The sequence below is a fragment of the Eptesicus fuscus genome, chromosome 10, assembly GCF_027574615.1.
Source record: "Eptesicus fuscus isolate TK198812 chromosome 10, DD_ASM_mEF_20220401, whole genome shotgun sequence".
Taxonomy (NCBI): domain Eukaryota; kingdom Metazoa; phylum Chordata; class Mammalia; order Chiroptera; family Vespertilionidae; genus Eptesicus; species Eptesicus fuscus.
In genome coordinates, this window is record NC_072482.1 from 4,261,089 (window position 1) to 4,284,531 (window position 23,443).

The following is a 23,443-nucleotide window of genomic DNA, read 5'->3' on the forward strand; positions in this document are numbered from 1 at the left end:
TCTGCTATTCTTAGATGGCCCCTTATTCTGTGAATTAACTCTGCTTATTAGCTTCTGTAAACATACACTTTTTAGCTTACTTGACTAATAGGGAAGATAAACTTAGCTGTCTGACCTTGTAGGCTGACCTTGTAGTTATCTGAATAGAACTGTGTCGTACTCAAGGTTACAGGCTTCCTGCAAGATATCTACTAAGCATACATGGGGCTCTTTAAAAACTTGCAAAGGTCCAGAAACTCCATATTTGGGAGACAAAGGGACTGGGGGTGTTAACATAAAAACAAAAAAAAAAAACATTGAAACCTGTAAAAAATTTTTGTGAGTTTATTTGAGCCAAACTGTCAACATATGCTGAGAAGCAGAACATCAACAAATTGAGATAATGCTCCAGAGAATGGCAGGTTACATTTGTATTGCAATCAAAGGAGGGACATAGGTGGGTTACATGAAATTCATTGGTGATAGATCAAGGAGGTGGGATAAAGCAAAGTGGGGTGGTCAGGGGCGGGGCGCGGGGGGGGGCCGGGGGGGAGAAACCCCTGGGATTGAATAAAAAGTAAAATGATGAACACTTACTTAGGTGGGTGCAGGAATAATTAACATGATCACAATGAAGGAATTTGTGGCATCTGTCCTGGCTCCCACCAATTTGGTTGTGCCCCAGGGGCTCCAGAAAAAGGGAAGTTACAAGTTATCCAGACATTTCAAGGGTATGTTATCATAGATGCAAAAAGACAGATAGGCTCAGTTAAGGTAAAGGTTGACCTTGTCAGTGAAGATACTGGCCTAGGATGTAACTGCCCACCATAACTGTGTTTAGTTAAAGTTTAATTTCAAACCATCCTTTATGGTTGCTTTAGGTCTTTGAGTTTGCAAGACTGTCATGCAGGCCTCCCCTGAGCTTGTCAAGTCAGCATGTGGCCCCTTTCATCCACACATCTCCCTTTTGGTCATAAATCAATCCAAAGGATGTATTGATGACCAACCTTTTGGTTGGATAACGGAGTCCCATGGTGCTAGGAAGCTCATTCCTAGGATGTCTCAGTGTTAACATGTCTTGCTGAACAGATGGACCACTGGGGATGGGAAAAAACCATAACCTTATATGGCATTTAAGGTCAAATTATTATTAATCAAAAAGGGCAGGTAAATGGGAGGCATCAGAACCTATATGTCCTTGTTAAAAAGTATTCTGGATCATTTCTAATTTTTGAGCCACCACGATCTGAGTCTTTTTGCTGTTTGTCAAGTTTTCTGCATCTAGTATAACATTTACATACTAGGAACAAAAGTAACAATACTAAAACAATATCATTGATTAGGAACAGAAAATGTCTAATACTAGACAAGGAAAAGTCTAAGGGGAACAAGCATCCCAGCCAACCGAAAAACCCTTTACATGTATTATCATAATTTTTTATAAGGCTAATTATATCTTTTCCTCCTTCATCCACTGTCAGTTCTACCTTATGACATGTTTGGCTAGATGAATTAAGACTCTACTATTTCATTATCTAGAAGCTCTAATTTTCTTCTGGCCAGTTAGTTCCCATGAAAATGGCTTCATGGGGAGGAGTTCAATTTCCCAAAACATTGGTTTTTCAGTATCAATATTATCACAGATTTTATGAATAGCAGGCAAAGTCATTCTGCCTATAATTTCAGTATTATACCATATTCTAGTATTATTTAATGTAAACTTTGTGATATTACAGTAAAAATTGCTTAGTATAACAAAAGAGTTTAACCCTTCCCAGCAAAAAAATGCCTCTTTCCCATCCTCTCTAATAAAAGGGTAATATGCAAATTAACCATCACTCCACGCCCACCAGCCAAGCCACTCCCACCAGCCAATCAGGGCGAGTATGCAAATTAACCCCAGCCAAGATGGCTACCATTGGGTTTTCCCGGCAACAGAAGAAGCCAAGCTTTCCACACACTCTGGCAGGCCCAGGTCTCCACTCAAGGATACAAAGTTTCAATTATAGAAGGTAAACAAATCCAAGCGGCAGCCACGGATCCAGCAGGAGGCTTGGCTCCGCTCCAGGCTACAAAGTTTCAATTGTAGAAGGTAAATAAATTCCATACCAGGGCCTCTGCTTGGGTCCCCAGGGGCGTGGCTGGCCTGCAAACCACCACAGGCCCCTCGCCCAGGCCGCTCCACGCCCCAAGGGAACCCCATCCTGATCCAGGACACCCTTCAGGGCAAACCAGCTGGCCCCCACCCGTGCACCAGTCCTCTATCCTCCTATCTAATAAAAGGGTAATATGCAGATTGACCATCAATCCAACACACAATATGGCTGCCCCCATGTGGACACAAGATGGCCACCACAAGATGGCCAGCAGGGGAGGGCAGTTGGGAGGCACCAGGCCTGCAAGGGAAGGCAGTTGGAGGCGATCAACCCTGCAGGGGTTGGCAGTTAGGGGTGACCAGGCTGGCAGAGGAGGGAAGTTGGGGGCAAACAGGCTGGCATGGGAGCAGTTAGACATCAATCAGGCTGGCATGGGAGTGGTTAGGGGGTGATCAGGCTGGCAGGCAGAAGCTGTTAGGGGCAATTAGGAAGGCAGGCAGGCGAGCAGTTGGGAGCCAGCAGTCCTGGATTGTGAGAGGGATCGGGCCTAAACGGGCAGTTGGACATCCCTTGAGGGGTCCCAGATTGGAGAGGGTGCAGGCTGGGCTGAGGAACACCCCCTCCTCTGTGCACGAATATCGTGCACAAGGCCTCTAGTATACCATATATTGTTATTCGTTGGGGTAGATACAATAGGCCAGGAATCGGTGAATTCAGTGTTCCATATGGATTGGGGGCATAACCATTCACCTTTCCAATTTTCACAATCAGACAGTGAGATGGGTTCACATTGTTTATTATTTTTAAATATGGCCCATCTACTTCCCATTGGAAGTATTCTAGTATTATTGAGGATGGTCCCTATGAACTACTGGGAATTTAAGCTTAGGATTTAACTGGCACCTGGGATTTTAAAACACAACTTCATAGATAGCATTTCCCATTCAAAATTTTCCAAATTGCTGGGGAACCATATGAGTCCCATAAGTGTCTGGCCTGGGCTTCTGCAGCCATTATAGTTGGCCATTGTTGCATAGCCACTTCAGATTCCTTGCATTAACATAGACAACAGGCCCTGTTGAGTTAGGGCACAGGCACATTCCCATTGTTGGGTTTGTGCATGAGTTTTTATAGTCTGTCGAGTCTGTTCTATCCATGAAATTAAGGCTTATTGTCTTTCCATGCTGCTTTCCACCCTTTTTCCTTCTTCCTGAAACAGCATTCCCTCTATATGACCTATTTGAGATAAAAATCCTTTTCTAATGAATGACGTTCTTCATTAGCTGCAAGTTCATCTTGTCCCAGGATACCAAGGCCAGCCCCTACTCCTCCAAGTATTCCCCTTTTGCTTCTTTTAGGGGGCCAGTGTTGTTGAATCCACCAGGAATGTTCTTGCCATTGGGCAGTTATGGCTTGGGAGCAATTAGGGTATACTGAATAGACCCAAAAATGTTGAGTTTCTCATGCTATAGTTAAATGGGTGAAAGTGACCCCCAAATGAGCTAGAGTTAGGGCTTCCCACAAGCGTCCAGGACGCAAGGACAGTGGGGTAATTATATAAACATATCTACCCACCAAGTGATCCCAATGATTTCTGAAATGGGATCCATTGATTTCTTTCTTGTTTCATAGACATCCAGACACAAGAGCATGGCTGGTGAGTCCAAGGACATGACATACTATGACAGATAGGACAGGCTGCTCCAAGCCTTTGGCTATCATATCCAGGTGTTTTTCTTAGCTTTACATCACCCATCTCTATAACTATGCAATATTCATCCAGATTAGATCCATATACAATTCTAACCAGTGGAATTATCAGGGAGGTATTCTTGGTGGTATTTGCCTAAAGTGGGTCCTTTATAATAGATAGAGCCAGAAAACAACAACAACAACCAAAGCTTATATTGATAGGAGAAGACCAATGTGTGGCAAACAAAGCATTAATTTCACTATCATACCTGATAATCAGAACATCATTGTGTAGTAGGTAGGAAAGATTAGTAGGTATCCAAGTTAAATTTTTCATATTTATTAAGGGAGGAGGTCTGGGGAGGCAGATATTGTTTCCACTAGGAAACCCTAAGGAGGATAATAATAATATGAAAATCATTTTATGTACATTCAATCAATATCAGATGATATAAAAACAAGATTCAAGCAATATCAGCTTGTAAGCATACAGGCCTTGTTGACGTCATCTTGGGATAGCTGTCTGCCTCCGTGGTCAGCGACTTCTCGTCCTCGAAAAGTCTTTGATTTCCACTGCAGATGGAGATGGGAGTAGATGTCCATTCACAGTCAGGTGCCTTTTTTAAATGAGAAATGTGAATCCATGACCTAACTCCTTTAAGTTTAGCTGCACATGGGTTAGTTAGCAATACCTGGTAAGGTCCCCTCCAACGAGTTTGGAGTGTCTTTTATTTGGTGTCTTTTCCAACACACCAAATCTCCTGGTTGTAAGCCACGATCTTTGAAATCTTCAACTCCCGGGAGCACACTGTGAAATGAATCTGTTACCAATTTGTTAGTTCCTACAATGCAGAATGTCTGCTCTTTATTTTTCCTTATATTTGGGAAACAAAAGATTTAAAAGTCAACAATATTTTAAACAGAGTCATAAGGATAATTATCCTCAATTCATTTAGTTCCATGGTTATTTTTGTTTATCCTGATTATTTGCCAGTAGTTTTTGAATTCAGTTATTCCTTAAAGTTCTATAAATCTTCATCAAATTAAAAAACATGACCTGCTTAGAAGCCTGCAATTTAGAGTAAGTCAGAGTCCTTTTCATGGATTTTTCTAAACATATAATATACCTACAAATGCATCAGAATAAAGCTGTCCATGAATGACAAAAATTTAAAAGTGGCATAGTTATAGATTTTATAAAAAAGACAACAATTTCTTGGTAAATAATAATCACTATAAAATGACATAGAGAATAATATAAAATTTGTATACCTTTAGTTTCAATTATAATTTCAGCTTATAAAGAATAATATATAAGATTTTAAAATGAGGCACATGGCTTATTGCAAGCAGTGTATTGAGCATTGAAAATAATTCATAAACTCCCAATATGTGAAACGCAAATACCCAGAGTATCACTGGCAGACGCCCCCACAGGGAATCATGATGCTTGGCTTGCCCGGTGTCCCTGACTGGACACATGCTACCCCCCTGAAATTCTACTGTTTGAACTTGGCTCTGAACCTTTGCAAGTTCCTTTCTGAATCAGAGTGCCTTAACAAGGCACGTGACCTGTCCCTTGCTCTTGATTGGAGCTCAGGCGCACAGTCTTTCCCAATTGGCTAATTTAAAGGGAGGGGTTGGCCTTTGCTGTTTCAAAATAGCAGCCCCCAGGGGAGCGGCAAGCCATGTGGCCAACATGGCAGCTGCCAAGTCACACAGTCCAAAATGGAAGCTGTCTAAAGTGTTCTTTGACAGAAAAGATGGTTATTATTCTCACAATAAACAAGGGAAGAGCAAACCAAAATTCCTAAGAGATAGACAGTCAAAACTACACTGCAGATAAACAGATCTCACTAGCTGTTTCTGGTGGCTGAACCTTGAGAGGGAGAGCAAGAAGAGCCCCCAAGATTAAGAATTCTTGGACACAATGGCATTAACTTTGGAGATCAGGGACCAGGATGATAAGATTGTGTATTTGCCACCTCAAGAAATGGCTCTCAGCATATCAACCCTTGCACTAGGGCGGCCAAATGCCGTTCCGCCCTTCACAGCAGGTGGAAGCATATCAATCGCCATAGGGTTGCTTCTCTCAGTGTTCCAACAATTATATAACATACCTGGAAGACCCTTCAATGAATATGTGCACGATAATAGAGGAATTCCTAATAGCCAAGGTGAACCACAGAGCTGGGGACCACCAGGGATCAGGCCAAAGGCAGACATGATCAGCAGCATCATAAAGGGGCATTGGCTTTAATGCACCATATGATTAGAAAGCCGCAGCAGAACCAGATGCCTCAAGTGGGCAGGAGATTCAATGCACTGTACTCAACAGCAAGGCCAGGAGTTTAGCCACCAACAGTTGACCTTGACCCAGTCATTGATTTCAAGGAAGCTGCCTCATGGCTGTCTACAAAGGGACTAGACACCATCATTCTTAATGCTTTACTTGCTGCGGAAAACCATGAAACTGTAGGGCCTACTGGGAAGGCTTTCAATGCTCAAATTAGACTTATCTCCTCATTTGCAGAAATGACACCTTATCTAACTATGAAGGCATTTGTTAATGAGGGCCTCTCCAAGGCATCCCTGCTTCCAGGCATTGGCAGCTTCTATAGAGGCTTTTATAGAAGCTGAGAGGGCTTTGAGACAGCAGCATGGTGATGCATTATTTCCTTACCTTAAAGCTCTCCGGCTCCAAGGCCATGAAGCACTTGCCCCCGTTAACTTTCCAAACCTTTGCAAAGTTGCAAACACAAGGAAGAGAAGGATTGATGGAACATTTTGTGATTATAAATCAACTAAGGAACCACTCTCAACACTGACCGAGAAGTGGAAGACGCAGTATCTCAGCCTCCAATCAAAAAGAGAACACTTAGTTCGGCAGATGCTGATGGCCTCAAGTTTGCGTTCAGGGCTACAGATCAGATCAGTGGAGCAACCTCTGATGACAATCAAAGCTCCATGCCCAAAACCTCAAGTCAGGGTTACTTGCTCTTACCGAAGCTCTTAGAAGGAAATAAGCCAGGTAGAATTAATTAAAAAAAAAAAAAAGGATTAAGAATTCTTAGCAGCTGCTGGGACGTTCTAGCAATCTCTCTCATGCCTTCAACCCCACCACACACAACTAGGCTTCCCCAGAGAGGACTTGCCTCTTCTTTCAACAAATTAAACAGAACAGCAGAAGGTATATTTCCATAGAATAGGGGAGCTGAAAAGCTGCAACAGGTACATTTCCATAGAATGAGGGAGTAGAAACAGCAGGTCTATATTTACAAAATAAAAGGAAGGAAGCCCTTCATCCAGAAGGAGAAGAAAGCCCAAAGGGAATAGGAAAACAATAAAGAAGGATGAGGGAGAACTTCACTTGTCCCATGTGAGGTTCGATTTTGAGTTCAGGAGTTACTATAGTAACCAGTCCAAGGAAATAGTGACCAATCAGATGATATGATATCCTGCATATCAAAGCACCAGGATATGCAGCCTTTATAAGCCATAGGGAAAAGGAACTCAGTGGGACCCTTTCCCCCTCCCCATGTGGGAGTCTGGACTTGTTCTTCAATAAATCTCCACCTTTGCTATACCACCTTCTCTCTGTGGATTCATTCTTCAACTCCGGCAGACAAAGAATCCGGGTTCCAGTCCAAAAATTCCGTTTCAGTGGCACGTGTAGATGCCAGACTTTGTCATCCTGATGTCTTTGTAACATGGCAACAGTCTACCCCTGGGTCAGAGAAATTGAGATGGGTAAACAATAGCTGTATATTAGGCAAACGGTCAGGGCTGTGGTGTTAGGTCAAGGCAGTGGGGGAAGTCCAGAGCCTATGCATGCATCTGCAAGGTAGATGGTGACAGAGATAACTGGTGCCTTCCTAGACCCCTGCCCGAGGCAGAAATTCCACACCTCTCATGCCCTCCGCCCTCCCCCCACTAAACAGCTGTATAAAAAAAGTACCTATGCCCCCTTTTGGCACAAACTTCCCTGGCCCACCCTCGGACCAGCGAATTTTGCCCGGGAGCACAAGATTAAAACCTCCCCCTTTTAATCGGCTGGACCCTTTGTGTTTTGTCTCCTGCGTTGCAAATCTCTCATCTGGTGCCAAAACCTGGGAGGGTGAGAGCATCCCATCTGACTGTTCACGGTCCGGGGTGCCCCCCACTTGTCTCCTCATGGCTTGGGACTCTCATGCTCCCCCGCAGCTCGGCAGTGTCAGCGGTAAGTCCCAGCCCGTATTGATTCCTGGCGGTTGTTCTTCCGGCGTCTCTGTCCATAAACTGTGGCCCACGTCAGAGATTGCCTTCCGGGCCCCTCCAGGAGGGGTTCTGAACCTGGGGAGGCAGTGGAGACGTTCCTGCCCCCCCCCTTGGTTCTCTGGCCTTTTGGCCTCACTCTGTACCCCAGGGTGTAGGGGAGACGTCCCCTGCTGTCCCTCGGGTTCCCCGTCCATAGCCTTGGCTCAACGATTGGGACGCCGGTCCTTGGGCCTGTGCTACTGACCCTAGGTTTCAGTATGGGCAATCAAAAATCCAAATCTGATCCTACAACACCTCTAGGGTGTCTCCTCACCAATCTGGCTAAGCTAGGTCTGTCCCAGGATCTGCGTCCTAAACGCCTCATTTACTTCTGTAACGTGGCATGGCCTCAGTATGAATTGAACCATGGATCAATATGGCCCGAGAATGGAACTTTCAACTTCAACATCCTAACTGACCTCAGTAATTTCTGCCAATAAGCCAGGAAGTGGCCCGAGGTCCCATATGTCCAGGCCTTTTTCTATCTGCGCTCCCGTCCCTCCCTCTGCTCCTTCTGTTCCACAGCCCAGGTTCTCCCAGCTCACGAGAAACCCCCTCTCCTACCAAGACCCCTCCACTTTCTGCCTTATCTGAACCCCCTGAGAATCTTTCCTCCCCTCCGACTCGCCCACCTCCCTACTCCACGGCTCCTTCTTCCCTGCCGTCGGTTCCCTCCCTTCCCCCATCCTCACTCACTGACCTTCCTCCACCACCCCCTCCCCCAGCGCCTTCTCCCTTACCTGCTGACCTTCCCCTTCTCCCACCCCCGCCTGCTTCCCCAGTCAGCAGGCACACCAGCTCCCAGGCTCCTCCTCTCCTCTGCCCTCTTGCCTTCCGGGAAGTTGCAGGGGCTGAGGGAGTGGTCAGGGTCCATGTTCCCTTCTCTCTGTTGGATCTCTCCCAGATTGAGAAGCGGCTGGGGTCCTTTTCTGCCAACCCCACCGCATTCGTCAAGGAATTCCGATACCTTTCTCAGGCCTATGACCTCACCTGGCATGACATCCATGTCATTCTCTCTTCCACCCTAACATCAGATGAAAGGGAAAGAGTCTTAGGAGCAGTGACGGACAATGCAGATCAGATCCACCTTATAGATGTCTCTGTGCCGGTGGGAACCCAGGTCGTTCCTCGTCAGGAACCAGGCTGGGAGTACCAACTAGATACCCCCAAAGGGTGAGATGGGCACCGACGTCATGACCAGATGCTCCAATGCCTGATAGCCGGCCTACAGGCCATCTCCCACAAGGTAGTTAATTTTGACAAGCTGAGGGAAGTTACTCAGGGACACGATCTCGGTCATGGGTATTGACGGCAAATATACCTGCCCACTGGCCACCAGGCCCCTTCCCTGTCTCCTTGACGATAACCCTATAACCCACTCATTCTTAGTCATGACTTCATGCCCGTTCCCCTTTTAGGACGGGATATCCTCAACAAACTAGGGGCCATTCTGCAGCTCACTCGGAGTCCTTCAGCCTCCCTGCTTCTTCCACTCCTGGCCCCCTCCCTTCACGGGAACGCTGATCCCCCACTGCCTGCATCCCTTGTCAACCCAAAAGTATTGGACACCTCTACCCCGGTGGTTACTAGACACCATACCCTGGTCAGGATCAGACTTAAGGACCACACCTCGATTCCCTCCTGTCCCCAGTTTCCTATCTCCCTAACTCATCGCCGAGGGCTCAAACCCCTCATTACTCAGCTTCTGGGGCAGGGTCTCCTCATACCTATCTACTCTCCCTGCAACACCCCCTGCCTCCCCATTAAGAAGGCAGACGGGACCTACCGGCTGGTGAAGGACCTCCGACTAATCAATGAAGCGGTGGTCCCCATCCACCCAATGGTCCCCAATCCTTACACTCATCCTTTCCCGCATCCCATCTGGAACCACCCACTTTTCCATCCTCGACCTCAAAGACGCCTTCTTTACCATCCCTCTGGATCCAGGCTCTTTTTTTAAATATATTTTTATTAATTTCAGAGAGGAAGAGAGAGAGATGAGAGAAACATCAACGATGAGAGAGAATCATTGACTGGCCGCCTCCTGCAAGCCCCCCACTGAGGATGGAGCCTGCAACCCGGGCATGTGCCCTTGACCGGAATCGAACCCAGGACCCTTCAGTCCGCAGGCTTACGCTCTATCCACTGAGCCAAACCAGCTAGGGCTGGATCCAGGCTCTTACCATCTGTTTGCATTTACTTGGGAGGTTCTGCCCCAGGGGTTCAGAGACAGCCCTCATCTGTTTGGCCAGGCCTTAGCCAGAGACCTCCAACAATGCTCATTAGAACCCAGCACTCTTCTCCAGTATGTAAATGATCTCCTTCTCTGCAGCCCCTCTTTAGACATTTCTCAGAGGCAGACAGCTGACCTCCTCAACTTTCTAGGGAACAAAGGATACCGTGTGTCCCCTGCCAAGGCACAACTGTCAGCCCCCACCGTCACTTACTTGGGGATCTGTCTGATACCCAATTCCTGAGGACTGACAGTTGACCGAGCACAGGCAATATGAGACCTATAGCCTCCCACTTCTGCAGAACAGATCTTGTCCTTTCTAGGGCTGGTAGGATTCTTCCGCCATTGGGTCCCAAATTTTGCTCTCCTAGCTAAGCCCCTATACCAGGCCACTAAAGAAACACCAGTAGGCCCCCTCTCCTCACCCTCCCTCATTCGCCAGGCTTTTTCTAAGCTCCATGATGCCCTTCTGGCATCTCCCCCTCTCTCTCTCCTGGACATCTCTAAGCCTTTCCAACTATTTACTGGTGAGAAACAGGGAATAGCTATGGGGGTCCTCACCCAGCCTCTAGGGCCAGCCTTCACCCCCGTAGCCTACCTGTCCAGACAGCTTGATCCCACAGTTCGGGGATGGCAGCCCTGCCTCTGGGCTCTGGCTGCAGCCGCTGCTCTCACCAAGGAGGCCCAGAAGATCTGCCTCCAGCAACCCTTACAGGTCTTCTCCACACACAGGCTACAGGATCTTCTGTCACACTAATCCTTATCTCTCCTTGCCCCCTCTCACATGCAGGAACTCCATCTCCTGTTCCTCAAGAGTCCTAACTCAGTCCCCAGCCCTGAACCCAGCCACTCCTTCCCGCTGCCTCCACCCAAACTATCAACGCACTCCTGCCCCGGGGTCATCAAGGCCCTCACTCAACCTCAGGTGGGACTCTCAGATCTTCCTCTCTCTAATCCTGACTTAACTCTGTTTGTGGAGGGAAGCTCGTGCCTAGACCCCCAGGGACACCAGAAAGCCTCCTATGCGGTAGTAACACTCGATCAGACCCTGGAGGCGGCCCGGCTCCCAGAGGGTACCACCTCTCAAAAGGCTGAGCTCATTGCGCTGACCAGGGCCCTGCATCTGGCCAAAGGGAGGAGGGTAAACATATATACACACTCCAAATATTCCTTTCTGATAGCGCATTGCCATGCGGTTATTTGGAGGGAGAGGGGCTTTCTCTCCACTAAAGGCTCACCTATTATCAACGCTAGACTCATAACCCGCTTACTTGATGCCTTACAGCTTCCCTCCCAGGTAGCCATCGTGCACTGCCAAGGCCAACAGACTGACTCCTCAATGGTTACGCAGGGAAACGCCAGAGCAGACGCGGTGGCCAGAGGCTTAACTCAGGGTGAAGGGTCCCCAGCCCTGGTCCTGTTCCTTTCCCTTCCCTCCATTACCCCTCAGGATACAGAAGAAGAAAAAAAATAAACTCCTACAACGGGGAGGCTCTTCTGGTCCTGAGGGATGGATCTTCATAAATAACAAGATCGCCCTTCCCAAGGCTCAGGTAGGGGCCATTGCCCAACAGGTCCACCAGTCATTGCACATTGGACCGCTGGCATTTTGGAGGTTCCTCGAACCCCTCTTCACCTCGCCCACACTGCGAGAGGCAGTCACGAGTGCCTGCTCCTCCTGCTCCACGTGTGCAGCTGTCTCACCCCAGGGAGGAATGCACCCCAACTTTCCTACCCATCAAATGAGGGAACACCTCCCAGGGCAGGACTGGCAGGTAGACTTCACCCATATTCCTCCCACAAGAAGACCAAATATCTGCTTATCATGGTGGACACCCTGACAGGGTGGGTAGAGGCCTTCCCTGCCGGCAAGGCAACTGCTGAAGTTGTGGCTGAGACCCTAATAACACACATAATCCCTAGGTTTGGCCTCCCCACCTCCATACAATCAGACAACGGCCCAGCTTTTATATCAAGGGTCATTCAGCAGGTTAGCACCTCTCTTGGCATCTCCTGGAAATTGCACATACCCTACCACCCACAATCATCGGGTAAGGTCGAGAGGGTCAACGGCCTCCTTAAAGACCATCTAACTAAACTCTCTCTAGAAATTCACAGCTCCTGGCCGGACCTCCTGCCCATGGCCCTGACCAGAATCCGGGCTACACCAAGGAGCCCCACCTTCTTAAGCCCTTTTGAACTCTTTATGGGAGACCCTTCTTTCTCAACCATCGTCTCCCTACTGACCCTCCTCTCCTGGCTACTTATCTTCCATACCTGTCTCTACTCAGGCAGCTGCTCCGGGAACACGCTGACAGGTTTCTGCCCAGGCCAGAACCAGCTGACCAAGGCTCCCGAGGACCAGCCCTCCAGCCAGGGGACTCAGTCCTCCTTAAGAATCTACATCCCAAGGCCTTGGAGCCCAGGTGGACGGGACCTCACACAGTAATCCTCACAACCCCCACCGCGGCCAAACTACTTGGCGATCCATCATGGCACCACCTCTCCAGACTCAAGAGGACCCCAGAGCAGCATGACTTCTATAAATGTGAGGTGTTGGGCCCCACTAAGGTCCGCCTTAGCCACCCTCCCCCTCCTCCTTCTCCTCCTGGCCCTGGGCAACCTACACCCACCCCCACCTGCTTATGTGTGGAGGTTCAAGGTCCATGAAACCTACGACCAGGACAGCACACAAGTCACCCAGCAGGTAGGATCTCAGGACTTCCCTCTGGTCGGATGCCAGGCAGAGATCCTGATTGCTGTTGAACTCTGGTCAGTGTCCAATGGTGGCCGACCATATGCCTGCTTTGCTTACGACCAGTGGAACCCAGACAGGTGTAATCGAGACGTCAACACCTATGGGGGTTGCCGCTGGTCAGGCTGTGTCATCCATGATACCTACAATGAGGTCAGGTCTGGTCCCTTTTTCTGGAAGGACGGGACCTTCAACATCAGGGTCCGGGACCCCTGGGACCAGCGATGGGTTGCGAGCATTATGGGAAAACTATACGGGGGTGGTTGGAGCTCAACCCCTTCAGGGACCATCTACATCTCCCGGGAATATGTCATGGCCCAGGAGGCCCAAATCCAGGTCTCCAACAGCATCCTACAGGCCAAACATTCCCTTAAAGGGAAGCTGCCTGATTCCCCCCGGGTAGAAGTCCTGTCTTCTTGGCTCCAACTTATCCAACACACTCTACTATTCCTCAGTGAGACCCGCACCCTGCCCAATGTCTCGCACTGCTTTCTATGCGTCTCTCTCCAAAGACCTTTGCTGGCTGCCGTCCCGCTCATGACTCCTCCAGGAACCCAAGGACATGGTGAATGTCAGCCTCCCCTGGCTGGCATTCCCCTCTGGGAACCCGAAACTCCAGAGCCCACCTTGCCCCCACGGATATGCTACCAGACCAGCAACCAGGTAACTGGGGGACGGGTCACTTGGAACTGCAGCCACACTGCAGCCAGTCCCACCAAGGCCAGCCCGGGTACCTTCTTTTGGTGCAACGGCACCTTGAGCAACTGCATAAACTCCTCTGACCCCGGGCCTTGCTTCGGGGTCACAGTAGTTCCCCAGCTAACCTTGTATGGAGAGTCGGAGCTCGCCTGGTTGCTCCCCTCATCCCACCCCCAGGCCCACCGGGCTGCCTTCCTCCCTGTCATGTTGGGGGTCAGTATCGCTGCCTCAGTAGGCCTAGCTGGGGGGACCCTCGGGAACAGCATAATCTCTGCTCAGGATTTCAATGACAAACTCCAGAGAGCCCTGGAGTCTACTACTGCCTCCTTAGCCTCCCTGCAGCGGCAAGTAACACCGGTAGCCCAAATAGCCCTGCAGAACCGATGGGCCCTAGACCTTCTTACTGCAGAAAAAGGGGGAACCTGCATGTTCCTTCAAGAAGAATGCTGCTGCTACATCAACGAGTCCGGAGTGGTGGAACAGAACGTGCAGACCCTGACTGAGCTGAGTGAAGAATTATGTGCAAGACACTCCCGGGACAACTCTCTTTTCGGCTGGCTCCAAAACCCTTTAGCTACCTGGATCCTACCCCTGATAGGGCCCCTAATTCTCATCTGTGTCTTTTTTTCCCCTAGCTCCCTGCCTCCTCAAATTCATCTGCTCCCAGATCGCGGAAATGTCACGGGTGACTGTAAACCAGCTCCTGCTCCACCCTTACACTCGGCTGCCCTTCAACCCGCCTCTGCCTGACCCTGGCCTTTAACATCCCCCACCCTCTTCACCCCTGGTCAGCAGGAAGTAGCCAGGACGATTTTGGTGCCCCCTATCACCAAAAGGCTGGGATGTTAGGTCAAGGCAGGGGGGAAGTCCAGAGCCTATGCATGCATCTGCAAGGTAGATGGTGACAGAGATAACTGGCGCCTTCCTAGACTCCTGGCCCGAGGCGGAAATTCCACACCTCTCATGCCCTCCGCCCTCCCCCCACTAAACAGCTGTATAAAAGAAGTACCTACACCCCCTTTTGGCGCGAACTTCCCTGGCCCTCCCTCTGACCAGCGAATTTTGCCCGGGAGCACAAGATTAAAACCTCCCCCTTTTAATTGGCTGGACTCTCTGTGTTTTGTCTCCAGAGTCGCAAATCTCTCAAATGGGACCTGGCAAACCCCGTTTGTTGGTTTTGCATTTCTTCACCCACCACAGTGCGCTTAAGATGACTCAGATTATGAATAGACATCGGTGGGGAGACTTCTACAGAAATGTTAAAGCAATGGTCCATCGTCCTGGAAAAACTAACTTTGTCCTGAGCGGCCTCAGACATCCTCCCTGCGGACCTTTTGAACAGGAGCAGCTTGACTTCATTCAACTGCCACTAGCATGGGTCACAACATGCTGTTGTTGTTGTGTGTTTACCGAATGGGTTGAAGCTTCCCCGGTCACAAGGCTGATGCCCTCAGGGTGGCAGGAAACTGTTAGAGAATGTGTTCCCCACACGGGGTCTGCCTTCCACAGTCTCCACATTGACGTCACTGAACAAATGACACCGGCCTTAATGAAGGCCTTGCAAACTTCTTGGAATTATCGCTGTACCTGCCACCCTCGGTCGTCAGGCAAGGCCTAGAGAACTAATGATAACGAGACCCTCAAACTTAAAATTTATAAACTTGTCCAAACTGCTGGACTCTCCTGTACGGTCTTGCTGACTGTTCGTGGTACCCTCTTTGGGAAACACAAACTCCCTCCACTTGAGACAGTCACTGGATGACTATGTCACTAGTGTACAGCCTTCTGCTGATCCCTGTCTCACGCGAATAGGCCCAGCTGCTGTAAGCCTTTAATGTCTTACACTCCAGCCTGCCATCAACAGGTGAGAAGACTTCCCAGATGCCGAGTCAAAGGATCCTGTTGGTCGCCGTTTAGAGCCTGGTGCCTGGGTTTTCTGGAAATGTCATCAGAGGAAGACAGCCCCATTGAAGGGACATTACCAAGGACTCCTGGCCAGCGAAACGAGAAGGTGCTGAGCCTTGGATACACATCTCACAGCTAAAGTGGGCTCCGCCTGACATGTGATTCTATGCAGATGCTGGGGAACTTTGAAATGGACGAGGAAGAGGAGTATCTGACATAGAGGTAGACCCTTTTGCCCAAGATGACAGATCAAGCTGCTCTTTTTCTTTCCTTTACTCTGACACCGACCTGGGAAGATAGTGGCCTCTCTTTACCTCTAGTCCCCATGGTTATAGATCGGATTTGTCCTCTCTCATTAAGAAATCTCTTCAGCCGAAACCGGTTTGGCTCAGTGGATAGAGCGTCGGCCTGCGGACTCAAGGGTCCCAGGTTCGATTCCGGTCAAGGGCATGTACCTTGGTTGCAGGCACATCCCCAGTGGGGGGTGTGCAAGAGGCAGCTGATCGATGTTTCTCTCTCATCGATGTTTCTAACTCTCTATCCCTCTCTCTTCCTCTATGTTAAAAAATCAATAAAATATATTTAAAAAAAAAAAAAAAAAAAAGAAATCTCTTCAGCCGTACTCAGTTTTGCCGGCATTTAGGATTACCATTTGGGGTTAGGAGACCCTCTTCCGATATGTGCTAAAAGCCTGACTACGCCCTTACTTAAAGGAGTAAGCACCGCAGTCCCTGACAATGACGTGCCTGCTAGGTGATGCCAGCTCAGCACCCTGCTGTGATCTCAGCACCTGACCTTGATAAGAATGCCTGAGCGTCTCCCTCCCATGTTACTCACATGTGGCCCCACGCTGTTTCCGGTCTGTGCAATTTCCCTCTGATGGTGGACATGGCCCCAGGAGAGGTCCTTCCTGGCACCTCATCCCTTGGAAACTCTGACTCTTGGTCAAAAAGGGAAGTTGTAAAAAATCAATAAAGGAACCCTCTTGAAGGCCGAGATAGAGGGAGCTCACATCCTACTGCTCATCAAAATTACCCCAAACAGGAAGGGATGAACCGTGGCTCTCCAACCAGAGGCAGTGCCGACCTTTACTTCCCCGACAGACAGGAGGAAGGGAGATTTTCTTCTTGCCCAACAACAAGCCCAGCCAATGGAAACACCACAATTCAGCCAATGAAAGGCCATCGTCACCCTGAGTTCTTACTTTCCTTCAACTTTGACTTTCTTGCCTTCTTTTTATAAACACACACACACACACACACACATACACACACACACACAAAACAACCTTTCATTTTGTACAATTCCTTAGAGTATCTCTCTGCTTGCCAGGTGAGATGCTGCTGATTCATGAATAAGTTAATAAAGCCAATTAGAGCTTCACATTTATTCAGCTGAATTTTGTTTTTTTAACACAGCAATATTGTGGTGTTTGTTTTTTTAACACAACAGACTGTAAGGAAGTCTGTTGACAGCAAGGTTGTGAAGGTGCTGATGAGCTTTTAGAAGCCTTGTGGGAGCAGTCAGCATGTGAGAGAGAAGTGGGGGAGGAGGGGGCGCGCACAGGGCTTTGCCATGTCCCAGGCTCCTGCCTCCTGAGCCTGGCCACACCCAGGGGTAGGCTGAGTGACCTTGAGCCATTACCCCTCTGCCTTGTGCCTCAAATATATAAAAAAAGATTATAATTGTGACTCCCACAGGAGTGGTTGTGAAGTTGGTGATAGGCGTTAATTCATGTCTGTGCTTAGCACAAGTATTGACACAGACTAAGTGCTCAGAAAATGTTATTATCGTTGTCACCAAACATTAGCTTAAGGGACAGACCGAGTCAGAGAGGGGGCAGTGCTTCCTCATTTCCTACCCATTGCTCTGTTTAGGGGTAAAATTCTCTGTACGTTTCCAACGACGCTTCTTCCCACGAAGTCTCACCAAAAGGCTGTGAGACTGAGACCCTGTGAGCAGGACCATCTCCCATTCTTTGGTTTGTTTCCACCACACCCCAGTGACCTGGTACGTCCTTCACATAAAGGACTTCAGTCCTGGGTACACGATGGTGAGATCACATGCTGTCTCCTTTCCACGGCAAGCGACAAGCCCACGCAGACTGGCTCGCTGGGTCATGCACTGAACCCGCTCAGAGGGCCCATCGCCTCAGGCAGGGCTGCAGGAGCTCAGCGACATCCGAAGGCTGCTTCTCTCATGCCTCTGCTCTGCCTGCCCTGATGGTCGTGCACCGGCTGTCAGTGTTATATTGTAAACCAGCGAGCTAAATGTAAGACGCCTTAACAAGTCAAGTCAGTTAGGAGTCTTTATTACACTGGTGGGCTCAGAGGAATATGTCTCTCAGATTCTGAGCAAAAGCATGGAGGAAGCTTTCCCTTTTATGTTCTCTAACGCCTTTTGTCTGCTAAATATGGGGGTTCCAGTCCCTTTGCAAGTTTTCAAAGAGCCCTGTGTATGCTTAGTAGATATCTTGCAGGAAGCCTGTAACCTTGAGTACAACACAGTTCTATTCAGATAACTACAACACCTGGCTTGAGAGCATGGGAGTATCAGCCCCTTACGTTGGATGGCTATCCTGCAAGGTCAGACAGCTAAGCTTATCTTCCCTATTATTCAAGCAAGCTAAAAGGCAAAGTTAATTTACAGAATAAGGAACCGTCTAAAAATAACAGAGTTGACTCACAGAACAAGGGACCAATTAAAAATAGCAGAGAATTTCAAACAGCAGTTTTACAAAATAGAGATCACCATGCTTCCTTAGCACCACGTGCTTCTTGTCTTCAGCCAGTCAAATCGGGCCTGCCCTCCTTGGCACATGCTTCTAGGACCCTGCGTTGCCAGTTGCCTAGCCTCTCTCTCCCTCCAGGAGAGGCCATTTGAGACCGGAACTTGGCTCTTATGTTTCAAAATCCCCAACCCTAACGCAGAGCATGGAACGTGGGAGATGCTTCGAGGTTTGTTGGAAACAATGACCAAATGTGCACAGTACTGCACAGTGAGGCTCACTCACCCACAGCCCTCCAGGAAGGGGGCCCTCAAGAGCTGGCTCTTTGGCAGCGCGAGGAGCCCCTGCTTCAGCGCTTGCTGCCTACGGAAGTTTGCAACGAGGGAAAACCTACTGTGGGTGACTTACACGTCCGTGGGCTTTGAAAGATCACGAGACCCCGGCCTAGATTGTCCCTTTGACTAACTTGTCCTGCAGGGGGTGTGCAGGGCCAGTAAATGCACCCTGAGAACATGTGGGCAAAGCACGGAGTCTGAGCCTGTGCGGTGTGTGTGCCCGTATTTGTGTGTGAGAGCGTGTGTGTGCATCTGAGTGTGTGTGTGCATCTGAGTGTGTGCGCATGTGTGAGTGTAGTTTAACCTGGTTCTGTCCCCTCCCCCATCCCATCCCGCTCTCAGGAACACATTCTGGAATCAAAATTAAAATTAACAAGGATAACAGAGTTGAACATACCAATTTTTTTTCACCCAACATCAGAAACTGATATAGAAATGTAGAAATCTGTCCCAGCTGAAGGTCATTGTTTGATCCCCGGTCAGGGCACATGCCCAGGTTGCAGGCTCAATCCCCAGCGTGGGACTTGCAGGAGGCAACCGATCAATGATTCTCGTCATTGATGTTTCTATCTCTCTCTCCTCTGAAATCAATAAAAATATATATTTTTTAAAAGAATTGTAGAAATCTGGAAAATCCTGCCTGCAACAGGCACAATGCAAATTGTTTATAAAATAAATATCACACAGTTCCTACATGTGCATGGACATAACTTACCCTTACCCTGGAACCTTACCCTCACTGCCTGCCGTACACTCTGATATATTCCATCTGATGTTTGTTTGTAATGCTTGTCACAGCCCATGAAATTGATTTTACTGCTCACCAATGGGTCCCCATCTTGCTGTTTATTTTTGCTTTTATTTGTTTAGAGAGAGTGGGGGGGAGAGAGAGAGAGATTGGTTTGTTGTTCCACTTGTTTATGCACTCATTGGTTGATATGCATAAATATATATGCCCTGACTGGGGATCGAACCCACAGCCTTGGTGTATCACAATGACACCTAACCTACCCGGCAGGGCCTCCGATGCTGCTTTAAAACCACCATCTTAGCGCCTCTCCCCCTCTAGGGTTTTGTAGAGCTGACAGGCTGTGCGCCTGGCGGAGAAATGGGGGCAGAGACAGCAGAGCAGCCGCCTTGGAGGATGAGATGACACTCGAGGCCTGGGCTCCAGAGAGGAGACAACGAAGCCGTCAGCAAATGAAGGCCTCTTGGCCCTGGCCCCTCCTAACCACGTTAGCTCTATAACTGTAATATCCAAACAAGCTTTCTTGCATGGGCTGCCTCCAGAAAAGTGGAGACTGGCCTTCCCGCCAGCGTGGGGGCTGCAGCTCCGTGGTCACGGAAGTGTAGGGAGACCTTCCCCTTCCTCCCCCTTCAGCTTCTCTTCCTCCCTCACTCACCTCTCCTCCCCTCCCTCCCTCCCTCTCTTCCCTAACTTCTTTTCCTCCTCCAGCGGAGCAGGGATGCAGCAGCTCGGTCACTGCCAGGACCTGGCTGAGCTGGCTGGCAGTGTGAGCCTGTCCTCCCTCCTCCAGGCCTGTCCATTGGCAGCAGGGTTGGGGGTGGGGGAGCTGAGGGGGGGGGGGAGGGGCAGGGAGCGGGGAGGGGGCCGGAGGGGCTGAGGGAGATCTGTAGATGTTGGTATTAGTTTTAATGCTTTCCAGAGCACAGCCCATCCCAGGCATATGCTTTGCATTATGTGATATCAACATTTAGCTTCAGAAATGGAAATGTCAACTTCAATTATTTTCAAGGAGTCTTGATGGCTGTGGGAATAAATCAATATACGTAATGCTTTCACAGACTCTGACTCATGCTCCTAGTAGCGTTAGATCTGTAATTTTAATATTCAAAACAATTTTTCTTTGCATCTTAGCAATTCATTGTGGCCAAGGGCTCACTTTTCTGTTCCTCATTGCTGTCCGCTCAGAGCCAGGGGCTGGGCTGACACACTGACCCAGGGCCACATCCCTGATTCCAAGACCATTCCTGCTTCTATTGCCCAAGGCGCCAGCGTCAGTGTATCGTGTCTTTCCTCTCAGCCCACTTAGTTTGCTCACGCTTCTGGTCCACCATCTCCAAGAAGCCGTCCTGGCCTCCAGGCCTGGCGGGGTGGGGTCCCCCCTTACACTCTCATGCACTCACCGCTCCCATCTACCTCTCCGTGGGCAGACAGCGGGGCAGGTGGGGTGCACTGCCAGCTCAGCGCGCGCCCACGCCGTGCCACCCGCCAGAGGTGCGGCTCTGAACCGCTGACAGGTGCAGTGCCAAGGGTCATGGCGCAGGCCGCGGAGAATGACACCGTGGGTCGGAGCAGGAATGGAGTTTATTAAAGGGCACCCACCAGGAGGCTCAGCCTCTCAGGGGCCCGAGGACGCGGCCTGGACGCCGTGGACCAGAGCAGCGTCCGAAGCCCCATGGGCTCCGCCGTGTCACAGCAGACAGACAGGCACGGAGCTGGGGGCTGCCGGATGCTCTTGGAAAACCAGCTGACTTTGGAAACCGGCATGGCCAGGCCACCACGGTCGCCAGAACGGAGGCTTCTCCATCCCCAGGCCTGGGGTGCTGTGCACCACAGCCAAGGAGAAAGGGGGGGGGGGTGGAGTTGACAGCCAGCCGCCCCCCTCGCCATTGCTGCTGCGCCCCGCATGGGGAACGCAGCCAGAGCTGCTCAGAGAACTGTGGGCGGAGTAGCAGCCGGCATGCTAGCGACTCTCCTGCTGTCTTCCCTCAACTATCCGAGGTGACCCTGGTGTCTGGGACCTCATCAAACCTGATAGGAGCCTTCCCGGTGCTGAGGGCAAAGTGGCCCCACAGAGTCTTAAAGGGGTCACCTTACCAGACGACATGCGAAATAGGATTGTCAAGTCCGTCTAATCGCTCATCTACCATCTTGTAAGGAAACCACAGCAAAACCCTCTGGAGCGATAAAGAAGCGATTCAATGACCATCCGGCCAGCACCCCCCAGCTGCTGACCTGGACACATCCCCGGACGTGAGGGAAGCTGGCCCCTGGTTGCGGCTGGCCCCTGGGTTGCGGGGAAAGGCGTGGGCGCCAGTCCACTCCACAGGCCGTCAGAGCTGGGGAACACGTCCCTGTGGGGCCAGCCGCCGCGTTCATGGCGCAGTTGGCTCAGTGCCACTTCGCTGAGATGACTCCGAATGTGACGGGAGGCCTCCGTCGAGGAAGGTCTGTCTCATGCGAGTCTACTTCCTGGAACCGGCCTCGAGATTAATTTGTGGAGCTAGAACATGGTCTCCTGGGAAACAGTCCATCCGTGTTCCCTTTTCTAAAGGCCTCGAGGTGGAGGGGCAGGGACGCCTCGCTCCTGTGAGCGGTCCACACCCGGGCAAGGCTGCAACTCAAGGCAAAGGAGAGCAGCCCCTGCGTTCCGTTCCGCGGCTACAAGTCAGCCGTGGAGGGCGCTCACGCCTCCCGGAGTGTGAAATAGACGCTGCTCTGGCCAAACGCCCGTCAAGAGAAGCCTGCTGGACGCCAGAGATGCTGAAGGACTCAAGCTCGTGTTTAGGGCGACTGAGCAAGACATCGGCCTGGCTATGGCGTCTAATGAGGCCCCACCTTCTGCGGGTGCCATTAAACAGCTCCTTGCAGCTTAGTCCTAATGGCAGTCCTACTTGATTTAGAAAAAAAGAAAAGAACAGAAAAGTAAAGGAAAGAGGAGAGGAGAGGAGAGGAGAGGAGAGGAGAGGAGAGGAGAGGAGAGGAGAGGAGAGGAGAGGAGAGGAGAGGAGAGAAGAGGAGGGGGAGGGGAGGAGTGTGGAGAGGTGAACATCTGACATCGTGCAGTTCTGTAACAGGAGGCAGGCTTCTGCTTCTTATTGGGGGCGCCTCCAGGCAGAAGAGGGTTCAGTCAGACGCTGGGCAGCTAAGAAGGCAGACAGCCCGCTGTGGCCGCAGGGTTCCCTCTGCCTCTTCGCCAAAGCCCCTCCCCAGCTGTTGCGTTGGTGTCAATAAACACACATGCAGCTGCACGCACCTCCCTCCAGTCTGATTCCAGGCACGAGCGCCCAGTTAGCTCCCATCCCCGCGTGGACCCACCTACAGGGAGAACGCACGGAAGCGTGCGACATGACGCTCTGGTCTTGGCACCAGGACGGGTCCCAGCCCAGGCGAGTCCCGGACCAGCAGGAAGCCGTTGGAGACTCAGCCCAGGTGAAGGTGAGAGCAAGTTTCCTGAAGCTCAGGGTAAAGAAATCCAAAGTCCGAGCGGGCAGCCTTTGTCCGGAGGGTTCATCCATTTCCTATGGGTGGGAATTCTAGGGGGCCCCAGGGAGGGTCTCAATGGACTATGCATTAGATTTCCGGTGCGTCCTTCAGGGTGCTCACGTGCCAAATGAGTGTAGAGTGGGGTCAGGGGTCACTCTCTGGTTAGTTTTGTCTTTATCTTGGATTACTCTGGCTTTTTTTTTTAGGTTGCTTTTTGTTATCTCTCTTCCTGGCTAAGGTGATTTAAATCTCCTGCTCTTAGGTTTTGGTTAGCAGGATAGGTGTAAACCACTGCTCTCAGGTATGTTGGCTGGGGCGGGGTGGGGGGGTAGGTGTAAACCCCTGCTCTTAGGTATGCTGGCTAGGGGGTAGGTGTAAACCCCTGCTTGTAGGTATGTTGGCTGGGGGGCGGGGTGGGGGGGTAGGTGTAAACCCCTGCTCTGAAGTATCTGTGTTTAGGGGGGATAGAACTTTATAATTTATCAGCTGGCTGT